Source organism: Cricetulus griseus, unplaced genomic scaffold (assembly GCF_003668045.3).
Source record: "Cricetulus griseus strain 17A/GY unplaced genomic scaffold, alternate assembly CriGri-PICRH-1.0 unplaced_scaffold_2, whole genome shotgun sequence".
In the NCBI taxonomy this organism is placed as follows: domain Eukaryota; kingdom Metazoa; phylum Chordata; class Mammalia; order Rodentia; family Cricetidae; genus Cricetulus; species Cricetulus griseus.
The window spans coordinates 3731184-3754784 of NW_023276919.1; positions in this window are offsets into that span (position 1 = coordinate 3731184).

A 23601-nucleotide genomic window follows, 5' to 3' on the forward strand; every position below is an offset into this window, starting at 1 on the left:
TCATGTTCCCAATGTTGCCAAGTATAAGACCCCAAATTTCCATAATAAATCAAGGTGGGAATGAAGATCTTGGCGTTTCTCCTGCCCAGAAAATCAAGAAGGGTACACTCATTCAGCAGGTATGCTGTTCAGTACAAGTTTCGATTGTTAATAAGTCTGCAGGCAGGGTTATAGGATACTTTAAAAGACAGATCCCTACCCACAACTAATGTATCATTTTCTGTCACCTTCCAAGTCCTCTCTGCTATCTTCTCTTTGGTATCTTCCTCTGACCCTCTTCATCTATTCTCCTATCTCCCCCACTCACCTTCTCCAACCATAACAGAAAAAATAAAGTTCATGCACATTCTAAGATTCCTGTTCCATTGCTCAGGATTACAACTCCATAGAGAGCTTTCCCCTTCCATGTAAACAAATGACCTACTCTGGAGCTGGGAAAGCAATGGAGGCACTCTCTCCATGAACTCTTTCCATACCCAGGCTCAGTTGAGCGAGAAATCACAGGGATATTATCTGGAGATGAACAAATGCTGAAATACCCTAAAAGGACAGTGTGTTTCCAAAGATGTGGTCCACCTCCAAATTCCCTGAATCACCTGAGGTTGTCCGACTTACAAATTTGAGAGTTTTCTCCCTCCAATAGTCGGACCCCTGTGTTGTCTCAATGGTTCAGGCATTTTTTGTTCCACAATTGTCGATGAGTTAAGGCTGTCTCCATTTTCTGAAATGTTCAATACCGAGCCTTTTTCAGGAACCCCCATTGGAAGTGCATCTTATTATTAGGGAATCTAGCTGCTACTGTTATCTTGGAAAAACTGTTCAATGCCATTTTTATGGAGCAATATCAAATACCTTAAGAAGTACATAAATGGACTAAGAGAACGAAAGGAATCACATGACTGTAAAAAAGGTGAGTTTTCCATGGTTAGCTTCATCAGGAAGGTTTAAATTCAATTTCGTAGATTAGATTAAAATATCATGTGACTGCATCTACTTGGTGCTAGAGCAGATGTCAGCAGAGGGATTGAGTTCATTAGGCAGTGACAGCTTCTCCATGAGTATGTTGGTAGCCCGCCTCTGGATGTCTAATGCACTTAACCAAGCCTACATTGAGCCTTGGACTGTCTGTGTGTCTGTCTGCCATTTCATTCTCTAACTCTCTCTCTAGCTGTTTCTTAATGGTCCTGTCATGACCACGAGGGAACTATCTCTCTTTATTCTCTCTGCTCTGGTAGCTTGCCCCTAACTCCTAACCTTCCATACTTACTAGTTACTCACACACCTCTGCTTGCCCTGCCGAGGTGAGGACTTATTCAAATACTTAGGCATATAGAGATGAAAATTAGGAGTCATATTACCCTGAGGCCTTGGTAAACAATAGTAGCCCTACTGGCATTAACAAAACAACAGTGGGCTATAGCTGTCTGGTGCTCCATGTTTTCTGAAGCTGGAGCCTGGGCCCCAAAATATTTCATAACAGAATTATTTGCTCCCCCACAGCTGCTTTGCTGATGACTAGGATTCTCATCTGTTATCTCAGTCTCAATTACCATACATCTATATATTTTATAGGACTTCTCTTATTGGACGCATAATAGCATCCCTCCTTGCTGATGGATCACATTGCACTGCTGGAGTAGGAGCCGAGGGGAAAGAGGGCACTTCCTGTTTCTCCTTCCTTAAATATGAGTCTCCTTGCAATGTCACTTCCTGCCTGGATCAACACTTGTCTACTACATTTACCAGAAACCTCTTTGTCTCCTAGTCCTGTCTAGCTTTCTGTCATTGGCCTATCAGTGTTTTATTCAATAATAAATAAGATAAACATACAAAAAGTACATTCCCCATCACATATGGAATTACATCTTATGTTTAAGGGAATCTACCTGCTACTGTTACCGTGGAAAAACTCTTAAATACCTTTTTGTAGAGCAAATACACTAAGAAGTACATCAATGGACTAAGAAAATGAAAGGAATCATATTACTGTAAAAAAAAAAGGTGAGTTTTCCATGGTTGGCTACTTCCTGGAAGGTTTAAATTCAATTTCATAAATTAGTTTGAAAGATCATTACATTCCAGACAGTTAGGTGCATGTGATGATGCCAGCCTCAGGACAGAGTTCATTAATCAGAGAGAGCTTCCTCCATGTGGGAAGCCTGCCTCTGGAAGTATAATGCACTTATCCAACACTACAGTAATCCTTGGACTGTCTGTCTGTCTGAGTGTCTGTCTGTCTGTCGTTTCATTCTCTAAATCTCAATCTCTCTCTCACTGTCTCTGTTTCTGTGTATATCTGTCTCCCACTGTCTTTGTCTCTATGTATATGTCTCTACAACAGGGAGTCTATAATTCTAACTGCTTTGCAATGTGTTTGCCTGCTACACTAAGTCAAAGTCTCTGTCTCTCTCTGTGTCTGGTCTTCTGTCTTTGCCTCTGCACCCTATGAGAATACCTGAAGCTGTACATGTTCTGCACTGATCTCCTCAAGAACTCAGCTCTTATCTTTCCATTTGTATGTGTCCCTCTCTCTCTGTCCCTCTTTCTCTCTCTCTCTCTCTCTCTCTCTCTCTCTCTCTCTGTGTGTGTGTGTGTGTGTGTGTGTGTGTTTGTGTGTCTGTGTGTGTCTGTCTGTCTGTCTGTCTGACTGTCCCTGTGTCCGAATACTGAAGAGCATGCTAAACCTCTCGACAACGGCAAAATTAATGTGCTTTTTTATTATCTGAAGGTTGCCCTTCCCATTCCAAAATGAGAATGCTTTCAGCCAAGTCACTTCTATCATAACGAGGCAGCTGATGTGACTCCGATTTATGTTTTTGGCAAACCCAAAATATCCATGAAAGTTCCAGGGAGTTGAATGGAACCCTTGCAAACTGGTCCAAAGATGCACTCCAGACAAATAGTATTCAGCTTCTCTATGATCTCTGAATCCTTTCTACATCATCTGGGATCTCTCATTCAGAAATCACTCCATCATCTATCCATTCACATCTCTATACCAGGATTTCAGAAACACTTTTTTTTCTAAACTTAACCTCATCTCCTACACTGCTGACATCTGGCAAGGTCTAGGAGTCCCGAGTGAGTGCTACCTGGCCTGTCCAATGAAGGAACTAACATACTCCAGGATGAGGTAGTACCACAACATTCTTAGGACTGAGTTCATGAGGTAGAGGCAGTATCATTCTTTAGTATGAGAAGACCCACCCGTGAACCCGGTATTCACTTATCTCTGTCTACACTAACCCTTATATTGTCTCTGTGTCTCTCTGCATGTTTGTCTGAATTTTCAACTCTCTCTGTCACCTCTCACTGTCTCCCTGTGTATGTCTCATTACCACGGTGGGCCTCTACATCTCTTCCTGCACTACACTGGACCTGTCTGTTATCTGAGCCTTTCTCATTCCCACTGTCTCTGTCTCTGTCTCTGTCTCTGTCTCTCTCTGTCTCTCTCTCTCTCTCTCTCTCTCTCTCTCTCTCTTTCCTTCTGTCTTTGCTTCTGCTGAGTTATTTCATTGTGTAAATGTACCACCTTTTCTCCTTTCATTCTTTGGTTGAGGAGCATCTAGGCTGCTTCCAGTTTCTTGCTATTACAATTTGTCCTGTTATGAACATATTTGAACAGATGTCCTTGTTGTATTAATGTGCTTCTTTTGGGTATATGCCTAGGAGCTGAATTGCTGGATCTTGTGTTAGACTCATTCCCATTTTTTTCGAGGAGTCGCCATACTGATTTCCAAAGTGGCCGTACAATTTGTCCCTCCCACCAGCAGTGGAGCAGTATTCCTCTTTCCCCACCTCCTCTGAAGCATAAACTGTCATTGGTGTTTTTGATTTTAGCCACGCTGACAGCAGTAAGATGGTATCTCAGAGTTGTTTTGTTTTTCAGTTCCCTGACGGCTAAGGATGTTGAGCACTTTCTTATGTGTCTTTCAACCATTTTTCATTCCTCTATTAAGAATTGTCTATTTAGTTCTGTACCCCACTTTTTAATTGGATTGTTTGGTATTTTGGTGAATAGCTTCTTGAGTTCTTTGTACAATTTTGAGATCAGCCCTCTTTCAGATTAGTTGGTGATGATCTTTTCCCTGTCTGTATTTCTGACTGTGTCCTTTTTCTTACAGAAACTTCTCAGTTTCAGTAGGTCCCATTTATTAATTGTTGATCTCAGTGTCTGTGCTACTGATGTTATGTTCAGGAAATGGTCTCCTGTACCAATTAATTCAAGGGTATTTACCACTTTATCCTCTCATAGGTTCAGTGTAGCTGCTTTTATGTTGAGTCTTTTATCCATTTTGACTTAAGTTTCCTGTGGGGCTAATGGCTTGCATCTATCTTTAGTCCTCTACTTGTTTGCAGCCAGTTATGTCAGCACAATTTGTTGAAGATATTCTCTTTCTTTCAGCATATATATTTGGATTGTTTGTTAAAAATCAGGTGTTTATATGTGTGTGGGTTAATATCAGGGTTTTCAACTCTATTGCCTTGTCCTACTTGTCAACTTTTATGATAATTCCAAGCTGTTTTCAACACTATAGCTCTGTAACAGAGCTTGAAGTCAGGAATGGTGATGCCTCCAGAATTTCCTCTATTGTTCAGGGTTTTGTTTTTTTGTCTATCCTGTGTCTTTTGTTTCTCCATATAACGTTGAGAATTGTTTTTCAAGGTCAGTGAATAATTGTCTTGGGAGTTTTGTTACAGTAAATCTTTCTGCCAAAGCTGCCTGAGCCATACTGCCACGTAGGCAGTCTCTGCCAATCGCCCGAGTTCAGCCCTCCAAGGGGATGGACAAAATAATACAGAGACATATTAGGTACAAAGCTGCTTGGTCAATGACAAGGATTCTCATCAGTTAGCTCAGTCTTAATTATCACAAATCTATATATTTTATAAGACTTATCGGATGCCTTTTTGGCATCCCTCCTTGACGGTGGCTCACATCCTGCCATTGTTGGAGGCAAAGGGGAAAGAGGGGTGACACTTCTGCTTTCTCTTTGCTAAATATGAGTCTCCTTGCTATTTCGCATCCAGCCTGTATTATCACTTCTCTTCTACATTCCCCAGAATCCTCTTTGACTCCTAGTCCTGTCTATCTTGCTGCCATTGGCCAAACAGTATTTTATTTAACAATCAATAAGATAAACATACAAAGAAGTACATTACCCATTATCTCCTCTTTTCTGTCTAAATAAAAAGAAAGATAAGTTATTTTTATAATAACTGAAGAAAACTATAACCATCACTATCTGTCTTCAATTCTATCAAAGACATCAGAAGGATAATATATAAACTCTAGTATTGAGAGAGACATCTTGCTACCTGGCAGTCACCCAAAGTTCTTCTGTAACATTGGGGCATCCATCTAAAGCCTATAGGCCACAGTGTGTCTGACACACTTCTCCATTTTCAACAGGAACCCTTCAGTACTTTCTTGTTTTGTTAGTTCAGCAGTCACTTTCTTCTGGGTCCTGCATGCCCAGCTTATACAGCAACAAACAGTCCAGGCAAGAGCAGTTTCTTGCCCAAATGACTAAACTTGCCATGTTGAAATCAAACTCCATAACAAGTTTCTTCGATTCCCATTCTCATTTCTGATGAATTGGTGTGCCAGGAGCAGTTGTTTCTCACTGCAAGAAAAACCCTAAAACATTTAAATGCAATGTTTCTGTAGGTCTTTGAAAAGTTTGAGGAATACCTAACCATCTTAAATACATCTCTATGTCTAGAACACCTAACTAACTTAATTATAAATTTTGACTATTATAGGTAATTATATAAACTATATTTAACTATTCATATCATTATAAAATATCTGTATAAACACAATACCTAAAGATGAGGAGATAAACATATCACAAAATTGACCTTAAAGTTGTATCAATAAATGAAAATCTATACCAATGCAAAGTATTCATTCCTATATTCTATTCCCCTTTTTCTTTCTTTAAAATGAGGATGAAGCCTACTTGATTGTGATGGATGATTTCTCTGATGTGTTCTTGGATTTTATTTGCCAATATTTTATTGAGAATTTTTGCATCAATGTTCATGGGGGATATTGGTCTGTATTTCTCTTTCTTATTTGTATCTATGAGTGGCTTGGGTATCAAGGTTATTGTGGCCTTATAAAAAGAGTTTAGTAATGACCCTTCTGCTTCTATTATGTGGAATACTTTGAGGAGAATTGGTATTAGATGTACCGTGCATTTCTGGTAGAATTCCTAACTGAAGCCATCTGGTCCTGGGCTTTTTTTGGTTGGGAGACTTCTGATGACTGCTTCAATTTCATTAGGGGGTTATATGTTTTTTTTAAGTTGCTTATCTGTTCTTGATTTGATTTTGTTAAGTGAAATCTCTACTGAATATTGTGCATTTTCTTTCGATTTTCAAATTTTGAGGAATATATGTTTTAAAAATATGACCTCATGATTCTCTGCATTTCCTCTGTGTCTGTTGTTATGTACCCCCTTTCATTTCTCATTTTATTAATTTTCATGTTTACTCTTTGTTGTTTGTTAAGTTTGGATAAAGTTTTGTCTATCATGTTGGTTTTCTCGAACAACCAAATTTTGTTATACTGATTCTTTGTATTGTTCTCCTACATTTTATTGATTTCAGCCCACAGTTTGATTATTTCCTGGTGTCTGTTCCTCTGGGTTGTATTGTTTTTTTTTCTTAAGCTTTCAGTTGTGCTGTTAATTCTCTAGTGTCATTATTCTCCGGTTTCTTCGTGTGGGTATTTAGCGCTATGAACTTTCCTCTTAGCACTGCATTCAAAGTATCCCATAGGTTTGGATACGTTGTTTCTCAATTCTCTTTGAATTCTGGGAAATCTTCAACTTCCTTTTTTTTCTTCCTGTACCCATGAATTGTGCAATAAGTTGTTACTTAATTTCGATGAATTTGTAGGTTTTCTGTATTTCTTGTAGATGTTGAATTCTAACTTTAAAGCATGGTGGTGTGATAAGACACAGCAGGTTATTTCAATTTTTTTGTACCTGTTGAGGTTTGGTATGTTACCAAGTATGTGGTCGATTTTAGAGAAGGTTCCATGTGACACTGAAAAGAAGGTAAATTGTTTTGTATTTGTATGAAATCTTCTATAAATATCTGTTAAGTCCAATTGTGCCATAACTTGTATTAGTTCCTTTCATTCTTTGTAAAGGTTCTGTCTGGTGTTCCTGTCCAGTGGTGAGAGTGAGGTGTTGAAATCTCCCGCTCTAAGTATATGCGGTTATATGTGTGATTTGAGTTTTAGTAATGTATCTTTTACAAACATGGATGCCTTCATATTTGGGGCATAAATGTTCAGAATTGAGACTTTGTCCTGATGGATTTCTCTTGTGATGAGTAGGAAGTGACCTTCTTCATTGCTTTCGACTGATTTTAGTTTAAAGTCCAATTTGTTGGTTATTAGGATTGCTATTCCCCTGTTTCTTGGGTCCATTTTATTGGAAAATCTTTCAGCAACATTTAATTCTTAGGTACCAATTGTCTTTGAAATTGAGGTATATTTCTTGTATGCAACAGAAGGAATGATTTTGTCTCCTTATCCATTCTGCTAATCTGTGTCTTTTTATAGCGAAGTTATGACCATTAATGTTGATGGATACTAATGACCATTGATTGTTCATTCTTGTTTGTTTTTGATTTGGTGATGGTGTTGAAATTATGTGTGGGATTCTGTCCCTTTTTCCTTTTGGCAGTTAGTAATGTGGGTTTATCTATTGTCTATATTTTTCTGGTTGTACTTAACTTCCTTGGGTTGCAGTTTTCCTTCCAGAAGATTTTATAGGACCGATTGGTGGATATGTATTGTTTGAATCTTGTTTTGTCATTTTGTTTTCTCCATCTATAATGATGAATGCTTTGCTGGTTATATTATCTGGGCTGGCATCCATGAACTCTTAGTGTAGGTAGATTATCTATCCAGGACCTTCTGGTTCTCAGAGATTCCATGGAAAAGTCAGGTATCATTCTGATACCTTAGCCTTTATAGGTACTTGAACTTTATCCTTTGCTGCTCTTAGTATTTTCTCTTTGTTTTGTATGTTTGGTGTTTTGATTAGTATGTAGGGAGGAGACCTTTTTATGGTTCTGTCTATTTGGTATTCTTTAGGCTTCTTGTATTTTCGCTGGCATGACATTCTTTAGGTTGGGAAAGTTTTCTTCTATGATTTTGTTGAAGATTTGTAGGGAGTCACCCTAGCCCCGCCCAATAGTCCTGGGGCAGGTACCAGGTGGACCCAGGGACTCGCCCAAAGGGCGTGGTGAAGGAAAGCAGGGTGACGTAAGGGAGCTTCTTAAGGGGCTGCACGTGGGGACCCAGGTCCCCTTTTGTTCTGGCCGCGCTGGCTGGGTTCTATAACCTAGCTCTGTCCTGTGTCTTACCTTGGTGTATTCTGGAATAAAGAGACATTAATCTTACAAAGATTTCTTCACCTTCTTCTATACCTATTATTCTTTGGTTTGGTCTTTTCACAATATCCCATATTTCCTGTATATTTTGTATTAAGGATTTGTTGGACTTAAGATTTTCTTTGGATGATGAATCTATTTCCGCTAGTGTGTCTTCGACTCCTGAGGTTCCCTCTTCCATCTCTTGTATTCTGTTGATTATGCTTACATCTGTAGTTCCTGATCTTTTACCCAGCTTTTCTATTTCCAGCATTCCCTCAGATTTTGCTTTCTTTATTGTCTCTATTCCAGTTTTTAGGTCTTGAACTGTTTCTTTAAGAGTTTTGTTGATATATTGTATTTTTTTGTTGTTTTTTTTTCTTCCATTTCTTTAAGGGAAATTCTCATGTCCTCTTTGACGTCCTCTAACATTTTTCTGAATATGTTTTGAAGGTCATTCTCTTCTGGTTCATCTGTATCGTGATGTTCAGGTCTTGCTGGCATATGGTTCCTAGTCTGTGGTGGGGTCATATTGGGTTTTCTGTTGTTGAATGTACTTTTAACTTGTCCTCTTCTCATTCTTTCTTCTGGTTGGTGTAGCAGGAGTTTCTTGCTCTCCTGGTGTGTATGGGACCAAGGTTCTCTTCTGGTAGATGCAAACAGATCTAATACTCTGGTGTCGGTCCCCTTCTCAAGGATAGTGTTGTCAGTGTTACCCGGGCAGTAGCACTGTTCAGGAGTGCCGGTCCCACCAGCCCGGCATTTGAAGGCAGAATTGTCACCAGCCATGGTGTGTTGGAACCCACCACTGAACTCGGTCCGGCACATAGGTTGCTGGTGTCAGATGACTCTGAGCAGTGAAGAACGGGCACTGGAAACAGCTTCTGTCCTACTTGGGCAGGCAGATGAGGGCAGGACTGCCTTTGGGTGCTCAGTGTGTTAGATCCCACAGCCAAACTCGGTCAAGAATGCAGATCGCTGGTGTCAGATGACTCTGGGTTCATGGACTTTCTAAAGTTGGTATTCCATTGCTCAGTATTCAGATTCCATAGCGGGCATTCACTTTCCATGTAAACAAAAACCAACACTGTTGTTGTGAAAGCCTGGGAGGTTCTCTCTCAATGTGAAGTTGCTCCATGCCCATGCATGGGTGAATTGGAAACCACAGAGATCATTTTCAAGCACTGATCAGTGAAACATCCCTTCTAGTTGGTGTGTATAGGAAGGATGATATCCAATACCACATTCGCTGAATCATTTGTGTTTTCAGCATTATGCCTTCGGCAGTTTCTTCCCTCCTCTTTTAGGAATTCTGTCTCGACTTGAATGTTCAGGCATTTTATTCTGCCCTTGTCCATGAGTTCATGCTGAGTCTTAGTTCTGAGATCAGGGGTACCAAGCTTTCTTCGGCCTCCCCCATGGGAAATACATCTCATGATTAAGGGATCCTTTCAAGTACTGTTACCATGGAAAAACTATTAAAATGGTTTGGTGTATGAAAGTCATATTCCCCAAGATGTGCATCAATGGACTAAGAAAATGACAAGACATACGTTAGTGAATAAATTTGAGTTTTCCATGGTAGCTTCCTCCAGGATGGATTAAATTCCATTTCTTTGATTAGATAGAAAGATTATTGGTATGCAGGTAATTGGGTGCACAAAATTATGTCAGCAGCAGGAGAGAGTTCCTGAGTCAAGGACAGCATTCCCCATGTGTATATTGGGAAACTCCACTGGACCTGGTATTCACATATCTCAGCCTACACTAAGCCTTGGTTTTTCTGTGTGTCTCTCTGTCTGTTTGACTGACTTTTCAGTCCCTAACTCTCCATCACTCACTGTCTCAGCTTCTGTGTATCTCTGTTTTTCAATGTCTCTGTCTGTCTGTATATATTTCATCACTCTGGTGGGCCTCTACAACTCTTCCTGCATTACACTGTTCCTGCCTGCTGCGCTTAGCCTCTCTCTTCTCTGTCTGTCTGTATGTGCCTCTCTCAAAGTGTATGGGACTTTCTCTCTGTCAGAGTACTGAAAAGCAAGCCAAACCACTCAAAATTGGCAAAATTAAGATGCTTTTTATTGTCCTAAAGATACCCTTCTCTTTTCAAAATGTGAATACTTTCAGCCATGCCAATTCTATTGTAAAGAGGCAACTGATATGTCTCCAATTTATGCTTTTGGCAAACCCAAAGTATTCCTGTAAGTTCCAGGGAGCTGAATGGGACCCATGCAAAAAGGTCCAAAGATGCACTCCAGAAAAATAGTATTCAGCCTCTCAATTATCCCAGGTTCCTTTCCTCCTCATCTGGGAGCCTTCCCTGGGAATAACCTCCCTCATCTGACCATACAGCCCTCTGACACCAGGACTTCCGAAATATTTTCTTTTCTAAACTTAACCACATCTCCTCCACTCCTGACATCTGAAGACGATTAGGAAACCCCAGACAGTGCCACACATTCTGGAAATCCATGGATAAATCAGCTACTCCAAGTAGTGGTAGGACAACACTATTCTCAAGTCCCCCAAAGGTGGTCAATTCCCCTTAATCAAAAGGAAGCAGTCTTGAGAACTCGACATATTTATTCCCTAAGTTGTCAGGTCTAACAGCCCAAATTTCAACAATCTGTGAAGGTGGAAATGAAAGTTCCTGGCATCCAGCACCTGCCCTACACACCTTGAAGGGTCCACTCGCTCAGCCAGTACTCTGTTCAGTCCAGGGTTCCATGGGTACTAATTCTGCAGGCAGGGTTAAAGGACCCTTTAAAAGACAGATCCCAAACCACCCCTGATGTCATATTTTTCTCTCTGTCACCTTCAATTCCTTTCTGCTATGTGCTCTCTGCTCTTCCTCTGACCTTTTCATCTCTTCTCATGTCAGCCCCACTCACCCTCTCCAACACTGTTGGAAATTCTAAAGTTCATGGACATTCTATGTTTCGTGTAAAGTTGTTCCGGGTATTTGAATAAATAGTGAGATTTCCCCTTCCACATAAACAAATGACAAATGCTGAGGCTGTGAAACCCATGGAGGCTCTCTTTCTGTGACCTTACTCTATACCCAGGCTCAGTTTAGCGGGGAACCACAGAGATCTTTTTCTGGGAATGACTAAATGGTGACACATCCCATCATTTCAGTGTGTTTCCCAAGGATGAGGTCTGCCAACCCATTTGAGGAATCACGTGTGTGTTTCAGATTTACCCCTTTGGGAGTTTCTTTCCTCCATTCTTCAGACCCCTGTGTCTTTGCAAATATTTGGGCACTTTTTGTTCTGCATTTTTTTATGAGTTCAGGTTCTATTTGTCTTTTATGATGTTGGGTACCAACCCTCCATCAGCCACACCCATTGGAAGTACATTTTGTGTTTAAGGGAATCTAGCGGTTACTGTTACTTTGGAAAAACATGTCAATACCTTTTTAGGAGGAATGTCATATACTTAAGAAGTACATCAATGCACTAAGAAAATAAAAGGAGTCATATTTGTGTAAGAAAGGTGAGTTTTCCATGATTAGCTTCTTCCAGGAAGGATTAAATTTCATTTCTTTGTTTACATGGGTGCATGAGATGATCAGTAGCTGAACAGAGTTCATTATGCAGAGACAGCATCCTCCATGAGTATGCTGGGATCCTGCCACTGGAAGGGATATGCAATTATCCTAGCTTACACTAAGCCTTGGCCTGTCTGTGAGTCTGCCTCTCTGTCATTTCATTCTCTAAAGTTCTCTCTATCACTAACTGTCTCTGTCTCTATGTAAATGTCTCTACACCCTGGGTGGGAGTATATAATTCTAAATGCTTTGCAATATATTTGCCTCCTACACTAAGACAAAGTCTCTATCTCCCTGTCTGGTCACTGGTCCTCTGTTTTTGCCTCTGCACCCTGGGTGAATACCTGAAGCTGTACTTGTTCTAGACAGGTCTCCACCTAAATTGAGGTTTTATCTGTTTATTTGTATGGGAGTGGAACTTTTGTTCTCTATGAGTTCTATCTATTGGAAGTACTATGTTTAAGGGAATCTATTACTGTTACTCTGTCAATCTTTTTATGTCATATACTAAGAAGTACATCAATGTAAGTAAAAGGAGTCATATTTGTGTAAGTGAGTTTTCCATGTTAGCTTCTTCCAGTGTTTAGTGTGTGTGTGCATGAGATGATGGCAGTAGCTGAACAGAGTTCATTATGCAGAGACAGCATCCTCCATGAGTATGCTGGGATCCTGCCACTGGATATGCAATTATCCTAGCTTAGCCTTGGCCTGTCTGTGAGTCTGCCTCTCTGTCATTTCATTCTCTAAAGTTCTCTCTATCACTAACTGTCTCTGTCTCTATGTATATGTCTCTACACCCTGGGTGGGAGTATATAATTCTAAATGCTTTGCAATGTATTTGCCTCCTACACTAAGACAAAGTCTCTATCTCCCTGTCTGGTCACTGGTCCTCTGTTTTTGCCTCTGCACCCTGGGTGAATACCTGAAGCTGTACTTGTTCTGGACAGGTCTCCACCTAAATTGAGCTTTTATCTGTTTATTTGTATGTGGAACTCTCTATCTATCTATCTATCTATCTATCTATCTATCTATCTCTGTGTGTGTGAGTGTGTTTGTGTGTGTGTGTGTGTGTGTATTTGTGTCTGTCTCTCTATCCGAGTACAGAAGAGCATGTCAAACCTCTCCACAATGGCAAAATTAAGGTTTTTTTTTATTGTTCGAAAGATGCCCTGCCCATTCAAAATGAGAATGCTTTCAGCCAAGTTGTTTCTATCATAAAGAGGCAGCTGATTTGTCTCCAATTTATATTTTGTTACACCCAAAATATTCCTGTAAGTTCCTGGGAGCTGAATGGGAACCATGTAAACAGTTCCAAGGATGTTCTCAATGTAAATAGTATTCAGCCACTCAATAATCCCAGATTCCTTTCCTCTTCATCTGGGATCCCTCTCTCTCAGGAACCAAATGAAGTCAGCAGTAGGACAGAGTTCATGAGGCAGAGATAGAATCATCCTTGAGTATGAGAGGACCCACCTGAGGACCTGGTGTTCACTTATCTCAACCTAATCCAAACCATGGTTTGTCTGTGTGTCTCTCTGTCTGTTTGTCTGAATTTTCATCTCTAACTCTCTATCACTCGCTGTCACTCTCGCTCTGTGTATGTCCCTTCACCCTGGTGGGCAGCCTGCTATAACTCTATCTGAATTGCAGGGGAACTGCCTGCTATGTGAGCTCCCCTTTCTCTTCCAGTCTCTCACTCTCTCTCTGGCCTTCTGTCTTTGCCTCTTCAGCCTGGATGAACACCAGAATCTCTGGACTTGCTCAGGACTGTTCTCTATCAAATCTGATCCTTTTGTCTGTATGTCTGTATGTGTCTACCTTGCTGTGTATGTTTCGATCTCTCTGTCAGAGTATTGTAGAGCATGCTAAACCACTCTCAAATGGCAAAATTAAGGTGATTTTTATTGTCCTATAGATACCCTTCTTTTTCAAACATGTGAATGCTTTCAGCAAAGTTGCTTGTATTATAAAAGGCTCCAGATGTGTATCCAATTTATGATTTTGGCAAACCCGAAGTTTTCCTGTAAGTTCCAGTGAGCTGAATGGGACCAATGCAAAAAGGTCCAAAGATTCCCTCCAGATAAATGATATTCATTTCCTCAATGATCCCAGATTCCTCTCCTCCTCATCTGGTACCTTTCCCTGGGAAAAACCTCCCTCATATGACCATGCAACAGTTTGACACCTGGACTTAAGAAATATTTTGTTCTCTATACTTAACTTCATCTCCTACACTGTTGACATCTGCCGAGGTTTGGATGCCCCAGACAGTACCACACATTCTGCAAATCCATTGAGCAACCAGGTACTCCAGGATGTGGTAGTACCCCACTATCCTCGGGGCCCCAAAGTTGGTCAATGCCCTTTCAACAAAAAGAAGCAATCTTGAGAAAGCGACATTGTTATTCCCAATGTTGCCAAATTTAAGACCCCAAATTTCCATAATAAATGAAGATGGGCATGAAGGCCCTGGCATCTGGCAAGTTGCCCGTGACACCTGGAAGGGTGAACACACTCAGCCAGTACTCTGTTCATTCCAGGGTTCCATGGGTACTAAGTTTGCATGCAGGGTTATAGGACCCTTTAAAAGACAGATCCATACCCACACCTTATCTATTATTTTCTCTGTCACCTTCCAATTCCTCTCTACTATCTTCTCTCTGTTATCTTCCTCTGTCCCTCTTCATCTCTTTTCCTATCTCCCCCTCTCACCCTATCCAACCATGTCAGAAAAACTAAAGTTCATGGACATTCTAAGATTTGTGTTCCATTTCTCAGGGTTTCGTCTCCATAACGAGCTTTCACCTTCCACATAAACAAATGACCAACTCTGGAGCTGGGAAATCCATGGAGGATATCTCTCTGTGAACTCTCTCCATACCCAGGCTCAGTTGAGCGGTACATCCCAGAGATCTATTTCTGCGACTGACCAAACAGTGTGTGACCAAACAAACCCCATGAGGTCAGTGTGTTTCCCAAGGAAGATATAGACAACCACATTGCTGGATCACCTGTGGGTTTCAGATTTAGGATTTTGGGAGTGTCTTTCCTCAACTGTTAGGGCCCCAGTTGATCCATTGTTGTATCAATGGATCGGACATTTTTTGTTCCATAATTGACAATGAGTTCAGTCTGCTTCCTTCAGCCACCTCTATTGGAAGTACATCTTATGCTTAAGGGAATCTACATGCTACTGTTACCATGGAAAAACTGTTCAATGCGTTTTTGTGGAGCATTGTCAAATGACCTAAGAAGTACATCAATGAACTAACAAAGTGAAAGGAATCACATTACTGTAAAAATGATGAGTTTTCCATGGTCAGCTTCTTCCAGGTAGGTTTGATTTCCATTTCTTAGATTAGATTGAAAGATCATTTCACTGCAGATACTTTGTTCATGAGATGATGTCAGCAGCAGGACAGAGTTCATTAGGCAGAGACAGCATCCTCCATGAGTATGTTGGGAGCCTTCCTCTGGACCTTGTATTCCCTTATCCTAGCCTATAGTAAGCCTTTACCTGTCTGTCTGTCTGTCTGTCTGTCTGTCTGTCTGTGAGTTTGTCTGTCATTTCATTCTCTAAATCTCTCTCTCTAGCCCTCACTCTCTGTCTCTGTCTATCTTGTTTCTCAGTGTCTGTGTGTCTCTTTGTATGTCTCTACGCCCTGGGTGGGAGTCTATAATTCTACCTGATACGCAAAGTGTCTGCCTGCTACAGTAAGTCAAAATATGTCTCTATCTCTCTCTCTCTTTGACTCTTGCTCTCTCTCTCTCTGTCTGTATGTCTCCTTTCTGTCTGATCCTATGTCTTTTCCACTGCAACCTGGGTGAACAATTGCAGCTGTACTTGTTCTGGATTGGTTTCTACATAAACTGAGTTTTTATCTGTTTGTAGCACCCCCTCTCTCTTTCTCTCTCACTCTCTCTCTATATATATATATACATATATATATATATATATGTGTGTGTGTGTGTGTGTGTGTGTGTGTGTGTGTGTGTGTCTATATCTCAGTCCGAGTTCTGAAGAGCATGCTCAACATCTCTACAATGGCAAAATTAAGGTGCTTTTTTATTGTCTGAATGATTATCTTCCCATTCCAAAATGAGAATGATTTCAGCCAAATCTCTTCTATCATCCCCTCTGCTGACATCTGTTGAGGTCTGGGAGGCCCGAGTGCATTACCTGGCTTGTCCACTGATGATAAATGCCCTACTTCAGCAGGATGCTCTTGAGAACTCGATATCCTCCCTCTGCCCTAACATGCACAGATCTCCAGACATCAAGCCAAGTGCCATGAAAACTCACTCAGGCAGTGGTTCCATGGACTATGTCTGCAGGCAGGTTTAGGTTTGAAAGGACTTACAGTCTCATTGTCTCACTGTGTCTCAGCTATTCCATTCTCGTACATTTTCTGACCTCTTCAACATAGTGTTCACCAAAACACCCTAGCACTATTTCTGAGACAATACAGCCAGGGAGGTTTGTGTTTCTCTCTGAATGAACTGACGTGATTTACACATCTCCCTCCACTCAACTGCCCACAATTGTCGATTTGGCTGACTGTGTATTCTGTGGGGTACAATACCGCAGAAGATGTTACCATTCTATATCATGGAAGTACATCAATTGGAATCCTGTGGGAGCCAAACACCCCGTCAGGTCGGTGTTTAGCCCAAGGATGAGATCCAACACCACATTGGCTGAATCATTTGTGTTTTCAGGATCTATGCCTTTGGCAGTTTCTTCCCTCCAATAATAGGTAATTCTGTGTCAACTTGAATGTTCAGGCATTTTGGTCTGCCTTTGCCCATAAGTTCAAGCTGAATCTGAGTTTGGGAGTACCAATCCTTCTTCGGCATAGCCCATGGGAAGTACATCTTATGATTGAGGCATTCTTTCAGTTACTGTTACCTTGGAAAAACTGTTCAAATTCTTTTTAGGAGGAGTGTCATATTCCACAGGTTGTGAATTAATGTACTAAGAACATGAAAAGACATACATTACTGAACGATTTCTGAGTTTTGCATAGTAGCTTCTTCCAGGAAGGTTTAAATTCCATATCTCAGAATAGATTGAAGGATCATTGGACTGCAGATACTTGGGTGCATCAAATGATGTCAGAAGCAAACCAGAGTTCATGAGGCAGAGACAGCATACTCCCTGGGTATGAGAGGATACACCCGTGGACCTGGTATTCACATATCTCAGCCTACATTAAGCCTTGGTTTGTCTGTGAGCATCCCTGACTGTATGTCTGAATTTTCAACTCTAATTCTCTGTCACTGACTGTCACTGTCTCTCTGTGTATTTCCCTTCATCCTGGTGGGCTGCCCACTGTAACTCTACCTGAACTACACTGGAACTGCCTGCTACCTTAGCCCTCCCTCTGTCTCTATGTCTCTCTCTTGCTCTTGCTCTGTCCCAATCTCCCACGCTCTCTCGTGCATTCTGTCTTTCCCTCTGCAACCTCGAGGAATACCAGCAGTTCTGCACTTGCTCAGGACTGTTATCTACCAAATCTGATTCTTTTGTAACTCTGTCTGTGTATGTCTCCCTTGCTGTGTGTGTGTCTCACTCTCTGTTAGAGTATTGAACAGCATGTTAAACCACTCTAAAATGGCAAAATTAAGATGCTTTTTATTGTCCTATACATACCCTTCTTTTACAAATATGTGAATGCTTTCAGCCAGGTTGCTTGTATAAAAAGAAGGCAGGTGATGTATCTCCAGTTTATGTTTTTGGCACACTCAATGTTTTCATGTAAATTCCAGTAAACCGAATGGGACCCATGAAAAAAGTTCCAAAGATTCATTCCAGATAAATAGTATTCATTCCCACAATGATCCCAGATTCCTCTCTTCCTCTTCTGGTACCGTTCCCTGGGAAAACCCAACATCATTTGACCATACAACCCTCTGTCACCAGGACTTAAGAAATATTTTGTCTTCTAAACTTAACCACATCTCCTACACAGCAGACATCTGATGAGGCTTAGGATGCCCAAGACAGAGCCACACATTCTGGAACAGTTCCTCCAGGATGTGGTAGTACCCCAATATTAACAGGACACCCAACTTTGGTTAATGCCACTTCCCCAATAAAAGCAGTATTGAGAACTCGACATTGTTGTTCCCAATGTTGCCAAGTTTAACACCCAAATTTATAGGATGAATGAAGGTGGGAATGAAGTTCTTGGTATCTGTCCTGCCCATGAAACCTGGAAGGGTGCATTCACTCAGCAAGCACACTGTTCAGTCCAAGGTTCCATGGTTAATAAGTTTGCAGGCAGGGTTATAGGACACTTTAAAAGACAGATCTCTACCCACAACTAATTTATTATTCTCTCTGTCACCTTCCAAGTCTTCTCTTCTATCTTCTCTCTGGAATCTTCCTCTGACCCTCTTCATATCTTCTCCAGTCTCCCCAATTCAACCTCTCCAACCATGTCAGAAAATCTAAAGTTCATGGACATTCTAAAATTCCAGTTCCATTGCTCAGGGTTCTGTCTCCATAGTGAGCTTTCCCCTTCCACATAAACAAGTGACAAACTCTGGAGCTGGGAAAGCAATGGAAGCTGTCCCTTTGTGATCTCTCTCCATACCCAGGCTCGGTTGAGCTGGACATCGCAGAGATATTTTCTGGAGCTGACCAAATGCTGAAACACCCCATGAGGCCAGTGTGTTTCCCAAGGATGAGGTACACCACGACATTCGCTGAATCACCTGTGGGTTTCAGAGTTACAACTTTGGGGTTTGTTTCCCTCCATTGTTCTGAACCCTCTGTTATTTCAATTGTTCAGGCATTATTTGTTCCACAATGTGGAAAACTTGAGGCTGACTCCATCTTCTGAGATGTTGGGTACCCAGCCTCCTTCAGCCAACCCCATTGGAAGTGCATCTTAGGTTTAAGGGAATCTAGCTGCCACTTTTACCATGGAAAAAATGTTCAATGCCTTTTTTAGAGTAATGTCAAAGACCCTACAAAGTACAAAATGGACTAAGAAAATAAAAGGAATCACATTACTGTAAAAAAATGGTGAGTTTTCAATGGTTAGCTTCTTCAGGAAGGTTTAAATTCCATTTCTCAGATTAGATTGATAGACCATGTGACTACATCTACTTGGGTGCAAGAGATGATGTCAGCAGCAGGACTGAGTTCATCAGGCAGAGACAGCTTCCTCCAGGAGTACGTTGGTAGTCAGCCTCTGGATGTATAATGCACTTATCCAAGCCTACATTAAGCTTTGGACTGTGTGTCTGTCTGTCATGTCATTCTCTCTCTCTCTAGCACTTACTGTCTCTGTCGCTGTCTCTGTGTATCTCTGTCTCTCACTGTCTGTGTCTCTATGTATATGTCTCTACACCCTGGGTGGGAGTCTATAATTCTAATTGCTTTGCAATGTTTTTGCCTGCCACCCTAAGCCAAAGTCTCTGTCTCTCTCACTGTCTAGTCCTGTTTTTGCCTCTGCACACTGGTTGAATGCCTGGAGCTATCCATATTCTGGACTGGTCTCCACCTAAACTGAGCTTTTAAGTATTCATTTGTATATGTCCCTCTCTCTCTCTCTCCCTCTCTTTCTCTCTCTCTCTCTCTCTCTCTCTCTCTCTGTGTGTGTGTGTGTGTGTGTGTGTGTGTGTGTATTGTCTCTCTATCTGAGTACTGAAGAGAATGCTAAAACTCTCTACAATGGCAAAATTAAGGTGCTTTCCTATTGTCCAAATGATACCCTTTCCATTCCAAAATGAGAGTGCTTTTAGCCAAGTCGCTTCTATCATAAAGTGGCAGCTGATGTGTCTCCAATTTATGTTTTTGGTAAACCCAAATTATGCCTGTAAGTTCCAGGGAGCTGAATGGGACCCATATAAATGGGTCCAAAGATGCACTCCAGACAAATAGTACTCCTCCTCTCTGTGATCCCAGATTCCTTTCTTCATCATCTGGGATCTCTATTTTGTGAATCACTCCATCATATGTCATTCACTGCTCTGATACAAGGCTTCAGTAACACTTTAGTTTCTAAACTTTACTTCATCTCTTACATGCTGTCATCTGTTGAGTTCTGGGAGACCCAAGTGAGTGATGCCTCACCTGTCCAAGGAAGAAACAAACAGATACTCCAGGATGTGGTATACTACAGCATTCTCAGGTCCCCAATGATGGTCAATGCCCTACTTCAGCAGGATGCAATCTAGGGAACTCGACATCCGTATTTCCTAAATTGTCATTTCTAACATCCTAACATTCAGTATTCAGCGAAAGTAGGAATGAAACCTGCAAGCTTCAGGCTGGCATGTCCTAGGCACCTGGCATGTTTCACTCACTCAGCCAGTACCCAGTTCAGTCCATCTTTCATTATTACTAAGTCTACAGGCAGCAATAAAGGACCCCATTAAAAGACAGATCTCGACCCACTTATCCTCTCCTATTCTCTCTCTTTCTCTTTCTCTCTCTCTCTCTCTCTCATTCTTTCTCTGTCCCTCTCCCCTTCCCCTTCCTATCTGCTATCTGTTCTTTGTTATTTTTCTGACCCACGTCGTCTCTATTACTGTCTCCCCAACACACCCTCTCCCACCCTGTCTGAAAACCTCCGTTCATGCAAATTCTAAGGTAGCTGTTCCATTGCTCAGTGTTCAGTTTCCATGTCCTACTTTCCCCTTCCATGTAAACAAAAGACCAACACTATTGCTGAGAAAGCCAGGGAAGGTCTATCTCTGTGACGTCTCACCCTGCCCATGCTTGGATGAGTGGGAATCTGCAGAGATCATTATTCGGTCTGACCAATCATTGAGACATCCCTTCATGTGGGTGTGTATCCCTAGGATGAGGTACACCAAGACTTTCGCTAAATTATTTGTGTTTTCAGCCTTATGCCTTTGGCAGTATCTTCCCTCCAATTTTTGGAATTCTGTGTCAATTGAATGTTCAGGCATTTTGTTTTGCCTTTGCCCATGAGTTCAAGCTGACTCTGAGTTCTGAGAATGGGAGTACCAGCTGTCTTCGGCCTGTCCCATGGGAAATACATCTTATGATTAAGGCATTATTCCGGTTACTGTTACCTTGTAAAAACTGTTCAAATACTTTTATGGAGTTATTTCCCAAGTTGTGCATTAATGGTCTAAGAAAATGAAAAGACACATATTACTGAATGAAATTTGAGTTTTGCATGGTAGGTTTAAATTCCATAAATTAGATTGAAGTATAATTGGACTATAGGTACTTGGTTGCACAAAAAGATGTCAGAATCAAGACAGAGTTCATGAGGCAGGGACAGCATCATTCTTGAGTATTAGAGGACTCACTCTTGGACCTGGCATTCAAATATTGCAGCCTACACTAAGCCATGGTTTGTCTGTGTGTCTCTCTGTCTGTATGTTTGAATTTTCATCTCTAATTATCTATCACTCACTGTCACTGTCTCTCTGTGTATGTCCCTACACCTCGTGGGCCTCCCTCTATAACACTACCTGAATAAACAATGGAACTATCAGATAACTGAGCCTTCTCCTCTCTCTCTCTCTCTCTCTCTCTCTCTCTCTCTCTCTCTCTCACACACACACACACACACACACACACACACTTTCTCTGGCCTTCTGTCTTTGACTCTGCAACCTGGATGAATACCATCTGCTCTGGACTTGCTCAGGAATGTTATCTACCAAGTGTGGTCCTTTTGTATCTCTGTCTATGTGTGTCAGGCTTGCTGTGTGTGTTCCTGTCTCTCTTTCAGTGTATTGAAGAGCATGCTAAACCACTCTAAATTGGCAAAATCAAGCTCCTTTTTATTGTCCTATAGATATCTTTCTTTTTCAAATATGTTAATGCTTTCTGTTAAGTTGCTTGTATTAAAAAAATGAGGGAGAAATGTATCCAATTTATGTTTTTGGCAAACCCAGAGTTTTCCATAAGTTCCATTGACCTGATGGGACCCATGCAAAAAGGTCCAAAGATTCACTCCAGATAAATAATCTTCAGCCTCTCAATGTTCCCCAATTCCTCTCTTCCTCACCTGGTAGCTTTCCCTGGGAAAACCCTTCCTCATCTGACCATGCACCCTCTGTCACCAGGACTTAAAAAATATTTTGTTCTCTAGACTTAACCTCATCTCCTACAGTGCTGACATCTGCCTAGGCTTAGGATGCCTAAGACAGAGCCACACATTCTGGAAATCAGTGAAGTAACCAAGTACTGCAGTATGTGGTTGTACCCCACTATTCTCAGGGCCGCCAAATTTTGTCAATACCCCTTCATGTAAAAGAAGCTGTATTGAGAACTCGACATCATTATTCCCTAAGTTACTGTCTGTGTTCTGTCCCTATGTATCTCTGTCTGTCACTGTCTTTGTCTCTATGTATATGTCTCTGCACCCTGGGTGGGAGTCTATAATTCTACCTGTTTTGCAATGTGTTTGCCGGCTACACTAAGCCAAAGTCTCTGTCTGTCTCTGTCTGTCTCTGTCTGTCTGTCTGTCTGTCTGTCTGTCTCTCTCTCTCTCTCTCTCTCTCTCTCTCTCTCTTTCTCTGTCTGTCTGCCTCCCTCTCTGTCTGGTCCTCTGTTTTTACCTCTGCACCCTGGGTTAATACCTAGAGATTATCCTTGTTCTGGACGGGTCTCCACCTAAACTGAGCTTTTATCTGTCAGTTTGTATGTGTCCCTGTCTCTCCCACTATCTCTCTCTGTGCCTCTCTATATATCTCTTTCTGCCTTTCTGTCTGTCTGTTCTGGTACTGAAGATCATGCTAAACCTCTCTACCATGGCAAAATTAAGGTGCTGTTTTATTGTATGAAATATACTCTTCCCATTCCAAAATGAGAATACTTTCAGCCAATTAGCTTCTATAATAAAGAGGCACCTGATGTGTCTCCAATTTATGCTTTTGGCAAACCCAAAATATTCCTGTAAGTTCCAGGGAGCTGAATGGGAACCATGCAAAGAGTTCCAAAATTGATGCATTCCTGATAATTAATATTCAGGCTCTCAATAATCCCAGAGCCCTTTGATGCTCATCTGGGATCTCTCTCTGGGAGATCCTGCCCATGACACTGGCAAGCATGCACTCAATCAGCCACTACTCTGGTCAGTCCAGAGTTCCTTGTGTACTAAGTCTGCAGCCAGGTTTACAGGACCCCTTTAAAAGACAGATCCTTACACACACCTGATGACTTATTCTCTCTGTCACCTTCCAATTCCAATCTGCTATCTGCTAATTGCTATCTGGTATCTTCCTCTGACCCTCTTCAACTATTCTCCTGTCTCCCCCACTCACCCTCTCTAACCATGTCAGAAAATCTAAAGTACATGCACACTTGAAGATTCGTTTTCCATTGCTCATGATTCTGTCTCTATACCTCGATTTCCCCTTCCTCTTAAACAAACGACCAACTCTGGATCTGTGAAAAGGATGGAGGCTCTATCTCTGTGAACTCTCTCCATAGCCAGGCTCGGTTGAGTGGCACATAGAAATTTTGGGGGGATTGAACAAATGAAACACCCCATATGACAGGTGTGTTTACCAAGGATGAGGCCCACCACGACATTGGCTGAATCACCAGTGGGTTTCAGTTTTATGCCTTTGTGTGTTTCTTCCCTCCACTGTTCGAACCCCTGTATCGTCTCAACTCTTCAGGCATTTTCTGTTCCACATTTGTCGATGAGTTA